The sequence below is a fragment of the Amphiura filiformis genome, unplaced genomic scaffold (assembly GCF_039555335.1).
Source record: "Amphiura filiformis unplaced genomic scaffold, Afil_fr2py scaffold_407, whole genome shotgun sequence".
Lineage (NCBI taxonomy): Eukaryota > Metazoa > Echinodermata > Ophiuroidea > Amphilepidida > Amphiuridae > Amphiura > Amphiura filiformis.
The window spans coordinates 16,671-24,995 of NW_027305871.1; the positions used below are offsets into that span (position 1 = coordinate 16,671).

General features: G+C 35.2%; 1 long non-coding RNA gene across 1 annotated transcript; it reads left to right on the forward strand.

Moving 5' to 3' along the window:
* Window positions 1-1,049: 1,049 nt before the first annotated feature.
* LOC140145572 (uncharacterized) lies at window positions 1,050-2,750 on the forward strand. The gene is made up of 3 exons (XR_011858100.1): window positions 1,050-1,318; window positions 1,859-1,944; window positions 2,618-2,750. It is a non-coding gene; the product is annotated as an uncharacterized lncRNA (long non-coding RNA).
* The last annotated feature ends 5,575 nt before the right edge of the window (window positions 2,751-8,325 follow it).

Genomic DNA, 8,325 nt, shown 5'->3' on the forward strand with positions numbered 1-8,325 from the left:
GCTATTTCTCCATTTACGATCATTCCCAAAAGTGTCTCCTGTTGACATGGGACGTCAAAAATAAAGATAATCCGTATTAATCTAAGGCGTCCAAACATCCCGCAATGTAAAACCTCGAAAATGGACATGCTGGTCGTGTACGTTGTCGGACTAGAAGAGGCAACGCTCAAAGCCCACTTGCGTAACCAGACAACCCAATTAGCTATAATTGTTGTCGGGTGACTATAACATCAGTCTCGCGGATGAATTATTATTAATCGAGGTATGGAATAAAAGTGACAATTATTATGTGCTACTAATCTGTTTAAATTGCGTGCATTAAATTAAAAAACTATGGCCAGGCACAAGTGACCCAGTGCATGGGATCTCCGTAGATAGCTGGGTGGGACATTGTTTTACAGGACAAGCAAGTGTAGCCAACAATCTTATTACAAGGCCTTTTACCCTGATTACGATCTTACTTTCACTATTCACTCATTACTCTTCAAAAACAGATCATTCCGTTTCAGTTGATTGAATTTAGGAGTTTATTAACTCAGTTAGCAGCATGACGACAAAGACCAAAATAAATCACTATTTTAAGGATGACTTTACAATATCTCCATCGTTTGGCCGAATATGATATACAGCACCTTCCCTATAACTCCATGTTGGATAATTCTGTGTTCAACTTGGTGTCATTATCAATTATCTGCTATGCCCCAAAATCATGTTTACATAATTCTATTGAAAGCAACTTCTTATTGCAGCAACAGATTTTTTTATATTGATGAAATGGAATGATATAATTGAATTTGTTCATTGCACTCAAACTCTTGCATGATTACTTGAAGGGGGTTCCTATTTCTAATCACATCACAAATGCCAGATGCCATTTATTTAAACTAAAACACTATAATCAGATAATGTAGCAATAAGAAGCAATGAGTGTGGGCGCGTGTGGGGGGAGAGAGACAGAAAGAAATGATAAAGGAATAAGTGGAGGGATTATACACAGCAAAAAATAAGGAGTAAAGTGCTACCGACTAAAGTATGTTGATTAAAAATAGACCAATTATTTACTCATCAACGAGTAAAAGACGATATTTGACACAACTCTTTGCCAGAGTAAAAAATGGTCAATGGAAAGAAGTAAAATATTTTAATCGCCACATTGTATTTTACTCAAATCGCGTAGTAAATTCAACACGCGGAGTAAGTTTAATTCGACGACGTATTAAAATTCATGTCATCATGGCGTATAAAAGCGGAGCCGGGATGCGGGTGCAGTGTTTGCTGGTGGAATGGAGTTTGTCAGCAGTACAACCAATGTTTGAAGGTACTAATTTCATTACTATTATTCATAACTTTATGTCCATATACCTGTTACACAATTTAGAAATCTTATTGTATGATTTGAACCGGATATAGACAGGTTTTTAAGTTAGTTAAGCTTATCAGTAATTGTCATCGGCTCACCATGCTAGCTGTATATTTGCGATCGTAACTAATGTACTAGTCTGAGCAACCTCGAAGTACATACGCTGATGTGGACCAGGCCCGGGGACCAGGGGCGTACATGTAGCAAGCGGATAGGGTGGACAAAGTCCATGGGCCCCGAGCAAAAGCGAAAATGAAGTGGATAGGGATCAGGGCTGATAAAGGAGATGTTTAGAAGGCCTCACACTACTCCTTGTCCATATGCCCCAAAGCTCTTGCTACGTCCCTGATCCTGATATTGACTCGTGCCACATAACTTTTTTTGCAGTTATATGTAGTAGGAGAGTGAAACCATTGCAAAATATCACTTGAAATTTTTTTCCACAGGCAGTTTTCTTTTTCAGTGCATTTATAATATTGATCTATATTTTACTTACAGATCAGATGTGACTTTGGGATTTTTGTGCTGCCCTACCTCTTTCCAGGAAAGGTATTGAAGAAAGATGCACGAACGTCAGTCAACAGGTAAATTTCTATCAATAATGTTGCATTTAACTTGCCAATTTCTTTGTGCATTTCAGAATATATGTAGTTCATTGAATGTGTAGTTCATGAAACCTCAAATGCCAAGGGGAAAACCCCCTATATAACCCCTTATCCTCACCGACAGGTGTTGGCTATCGTGAACTTTGAATAATTAACCGCGAATCTTATAATTATCTTGTTTACCATTTCTGTAAATTCTTGTCTCCTAAAGTTTGTGTCCCCTTGAAAATAGCATTGCCCGCTATCACAGGAATAATAATATAATAATTATAAAGATATTTTAAATATTTGCAAAATCGCATGAAAGTAGAAATGCCAATGCAATGGGTGATTACAATGTAAATTACATGTAAATATGTCATATTTGCTTTAATATTTCAAGAATTTCAGCAAGAGTTTTCATTTTTAGTTATATACCATCTGAACAATTATAGACAGTTTAAAAATAAGACATGCATAAATTTAGTTATTTGTGTTTTAAACCTTCCATCTGCTTCATCACTTTCGAGTACCAAACAAATTTTGATTTATGGTTGATACAATGAAAAGGTGGTGGATTTTCTATTTTAAGGCAGCTTTATTTCACTTGAATAGTCCCAATCCATGAAATTAATGTCCTTTATTACATTTTCTTTTATTTTACATGTTTCAGGAAGGCACAGCTTTGGACTGGTTCCTCGCCAACTTTACTGGACGCACGCTGCCATCTATATACTTGTGAAGCAAGTTGAATCCAGAACTGTGTTTTTATATAAATGGATAGGCAAGCTTTTTCAATGCGCAACAGTGATGAAAGTTGTAGAACATGTGGACAAGATATACCATATCCTTCACATACAATGACTTAGCATATCCAGTACAGGCTGATCACTGCTATTTGGCAGTTCCTGGACACTATATCAGCTACTAAAGAACCTGGTAACATTAGACAATTCTTGAGTGTTAAAACATAATGAAGTGAAGACTTAATTTCTGTCCCATTTAAAACACTCAGCATCTATAACATTAATTTTCAAATGACTTTTTCACATCAAAAGTTTTGGGAGAGGTGACCGGCTTCTATTCTATGTTTGCTCACATTGGGTAATGAGAAAATAGACATGCTATATTGTGATTTATTTGATACCTATTTTGAAAATAAAACCAGGAAAAATGCAGAATATTATATTTAATTTTGTATTCTTTTCATTCTTTTAGTTTAAAATACTGCTTTGTTCCAGCTGCAGACGGAGCCTCAATACAACTCGAAAGTGTTTTTTGCTTAATATTTGTTGAGTAAAATACGTTTCATGTTGCTCAAAATGTTGAGTAACACTTTACTATTCATCATTTTGCAAATCTTTTCACTTAAGTTTTGCTCAAATAATGAGTAATCGTTTTAATCAACACTTGTGTAAACCTTTACTGAAGGTTAAACGAGTAAATGTTTCCTTGTTTCAGAGCAAAAAAGGGAGCTACTCAATATTGGGTAAAATTTAATCAACAAACGTTGAGCAAATATTACTCCATAGTCAATGAGTAAAATTTACTCTCATCTTTGAGTAAAAAGGGAGCTACTCAATATTGAGTAAATTTTACTCAACAAAAGTTGAGCAAATATTACTCCAAGTGAAAGAGTAAATTTTACTCTCATCTTTGAGTAAAAAAGGGAGCTACTCAATATTGAGTAATGTTTAATCAACATGTGCTGAGTAAACAATTAATCAACCGAAGCTGAGTAAAAATTACTCAAAATTCGACTAGCTCCCTTTTTACTATCGTGATGAGTAATATTTTACTCAATATTGAGCTTTTATTTTTTGCTGTGTAAGGTTCCATGAGATGTAGGAAGATAAAAGAGGGTGAGAGAGAGAGAGAGAGGGAGAGAGAGAGAGAGAGAGAGAGGGAGAGGGGATGAGGGAATAAGGGAATAACGATGAGTGAAGGAAGGAATATGAGAGGGGAGAGAGAATGGACTCCGGGAGAAGGGGAGAGGTATCTGGGTGCATTTGCCCAGACAGACTAACTAAAGTGATGGTCCGTGTCTATAATACCCTGACTGCGTGCAATTCCCCAACTGACTTACGCAAATGTGTGTGTGTGTGGGGGGATTTAATCATATAATGACCGCTTCCCTTACCTTCTTAAACCTATGAAGTTTTACAAAGGCCCTACTTTTACCAAAGAAAGAGACTTATTATATTTTGCGTTGTAAATATGATATGACATCATAATACTGCTCATTGAAAATTGCATAGAATGCCATTACATTACAGAGCCGAGAATTCACCGGCGCAAAAAGAAAGGGCAGATATTATTATTATTCTTTTCTCTCATATGATAGCATATGTTCAAATTGAAATGGGCACTTAAAGTAAATGGAAACATAATTAGTCTTGTTGCTTTCTCATTGTGAATACAAAGCACAATTTCAGTCTCATATGGAATATGCGTGTGTAGTTGAGATCGAATTGTGAAGGTACCAAGCACTGAGGAAAAGGGTCTCTTATTTGATTGGATGCAATAACATTTGGTTTATTGATCTTAGCGACGTAATATAGACAGGAGAGGAAGAAAAACAGAATGAAGTGCTTCTGGGATTCATAGGATTTCTCTTCGGTGAATCAGTGAAAGTTTGGTGCCTCAGGGTACTTTTCAGTTCACTATAACTTGTTGCCAAAATACTAGCTCACGATTTCCTTTTAAATAAAAGCAGTATCAAGTTGCTGAAAGTCAAAATGCTGCCTAGGCAAGTAAACAATGCGATTATCTGCATTCTGAAACATTCAATGTATATTATTGAAGAAAATTTAAGAAAATGAGACGGAGTTTATAACAAGTCCGACTCGTCTCAAGTTGAGAGTAATACTATTGTAAGTATTGTTGGATTTCGCAGATTCGAATTACGCGCCCTAACCTAATGTTGTGGGCCTATACACACACACGCGATGAAGAGCTGACAACAACCACATGAATGCACCGATTTGAATATGTTACTGCGAAATCTAAACTAGCGTTATTCTCAAATTTAGACACACACGCACCGTAGGTTTACTTATACTGGCATTGTCAAAGACTTTTTGTTATTCCTCATTAACAAAATGGTTGTTTTAATAATAGCAGGATGCGTGCATTTATAGGCGACTGTCGATAAGGCCAAATAAAAAACAAGTTTGTTTCCCGTAGCGTGCAATTCGTTTTTGGTGGCTTATTTTGCGCATTAGTATTTTTTTCATTCTTTCAAAGAAAAGAAAAAAACGCCGAAAATATCACAACAAATAATGAATATCACCACTGGGTAAACATTAAATGTTACACATTACAGCGTAGTGAAAATGCGCATAAATAAATCGTCCTTCTTTCTATGTTGAAATATTGTGAAAACAATTATTAGTTTACGTATTTATAATACCGTAGCTGCGTTACTTTATGTGCAGTCTTTATGAAGGACATTTGGTACTATAGAAATACAACTATTTGACAGCACAACATCACTTGTGAATATGCGCCAGTAGAAAAATATGCAGCAAACACATCGAGCATCCAAATGGTTAATATTGATAGATAGTAAGGTTATCAAATAGGCTGTTAATGGACGGTACTTTCACTTTCTGTTTCTGGTGAAACTTAATATCTGATATGACAGAGTAAGTGAAATATCTCCATGGAATTCTGTTTTTAATCATTACAATTCTTCGAGCATGCCTTCTCTTTGCCTTCAGGAAAACTACCATATGTAGTTTAATCAAAAGGACAAACCTTTGATGGGTAACATTTCACTTTTGAGAAGAGCGCATTGTGATTAAGTCAACATTACACACTTCCACCTTATTTAATTTTATAACAGTCATTGTCTACCATGAAATGGGTGAAATAGGACCAGTGGGAAATTAAAAATCGATGAACAAATCCAAAACAATACATTATTGTCACTAAAATAACAAGCCTTGTAAGAAAAGTAAATCATCGAAAAAAGTACAAAATAATTCAATCGTCAAGTGCTGATGCTTTTGTTTTGATTTCACTTGCAGTTGCTCGAACTTGGCAATTAATATGATAAACCGAGTAAACACGCTGGTTCGATGCTGTACATAACACGCGTAACACTGTTGATACATTTGTGTGTGTTATGTGCTCCCAAAATATTCCATAATATTTCTTAAAAGTTATGTATTTTGTCATTAGACCTTAATTTTCAATTGTTCTGATATTTATTTCCATTAATGTTTATACATGGAATGTTCTAGAAATTCAATGGACCCGATTTCAACCGAGAGGTTAGTTGAAATCAGGTTGAAATTTCAACGTTGTATCAACGTAACCTCTAGGTTGAAATCAGGTTGAAATCAGGCTAGGTTGAAACTTCGACGTTGTATTAACGTCGACACCCTAACCTGTGCCCACTGGACTCTCTTCAGAAGTATATATTTAATTATATTCGTACTTGCTCTAGTAACATTCGATACTATTTTGTAACACGGTATGCGATTCTCTTTTTATAAGCATGAAAGGGCCTAAAATGGCCTTAAATGTCCAAAAATCTTCATCTCCATAGACTTAACATGTAAAGTGGAAATGTTTATTCATTACAACAAGTTATCACAGACCTAGTGACAAACTATAATGAGCTGTGACATCATCACCCAATTTACATATCGCCGTCCACAGCCAATACAATTGCAGCACAATTTGCCTGTTTGTTAATATTCATGAGAACCGCATACACTGCCAGAAGAGGGTGATCATGTAAATGAGAATGTACACAATGACCTACGCATACGCATATGATGTATCATACCGTAAATATGGCGGACTACTCCAATACATTCAACAAAACTTCAAAAGCATGATTGCAATCTACCGCGACAGTTCGTCTCACACACATAACAAATGCACTACCTTCAAGTAGGTTGATGACAACATTAATTGAATGGACTGTACTGCGCTACTGATTACGGTGAAGGACACCGGTTCAAATATTTGTTGGAATGTGTACATGCTATGCAATATCGATCAGCAAAGTAGAGCCATGAGTCAATCACGATCAATTTGCATAAAGTGGTGGTTTCCAACAAATATTTATGAATATTGCATGGTACGTACAGGAAAAATACCCGAATGATGTCAAAAAGATGCTAAAATATACGTCATGGTTCATACTATCGAATGAGTTTGACATTTTTATGAATGGACTGTAAGCTGCTGTAATATTAATGGTAGCACACGGCTTTCTGTATTATGTCAGCGCTGAACGCATTGTACCACGTATTGTCAATGGCATTATGGGGCCTTAAATCACTACGAAACAGTGAAATTCCTGGTTAAAATTACGTCAGTTTTTTTGCGTGTAATATGAAGATAACATATTCAAATCAATATTAATTATGATATTTTGGCATGTTTAGCAAGATACGGCTTTCTAAAGGAGTGGATACGTGCAATTAGCCTATACCGATGAGTGTCTGATTTTTAAGCAGTCAATTCACTACACACGCTGAATGGGAGATGTCATCGAACTTTTTCAAAAAAGAACGGCATTCAAGTTTGTAATGAAATTTGTACAAAATGTATATTGAGCAAGTACACTAGTTTTCGAGAGTGGTCTATAGAAATTATTTTCTATGTATTGTATATCACAAGTATGCATGGTGTATACAAAAATAAAATGTCCATCTGAAACATTTGGTGATCTGCTCTCTGACAATATTAGTGTCATAAACCTCAAAATGGGTCATTTGCCTATGTAAACGTCTTTTATTTTAATTTGTTGTATTATTTTGTAAATTGCATTTATAATCGCATCTATTATTCTATTAGCTCATTACTTTGAGTTTGTAAACAAAAAGAAACAACGAACAAGAACACGATTGTAGGAAAATGTCTATTTTTTAAGTGAAGTTGTACTAAAGTAAGTATAAAACAAATTATAGCTAAAATTAAATTGACAATTCATTACATTCAAATAATGTAATGAACGTCTGATGCAATGGATCGTTAACATCACGTCTACCCAATGCAGACAAACGAAAGTGTAAATGAAGTGGAAAATATTGCCCAAAGTTTCAGAACATCAGTTCGCCTGAATGGACGTCGCTCAATCTGTAACGATTGTGAGACGTTGGGTAACATGTAGGCAGGTTGTTAACAAATCGATATTACCGAAGTAATTTGACATATCATGTCTTTGCCTTTTCGGCCCTTTTTAAATATTTGTATTTCAGCAAAAACCAGGAAAAAAATTAATAATAATCAAATCGAACAAAGAGAAATTACCATTTCTTTTCCTTGTAACACATGAATGTTTACATTTCGAGCATGTAACATGTTCCAAAGAATGATAATAATAATAATTGCAATTATTACAAAACATGAAATTAAACG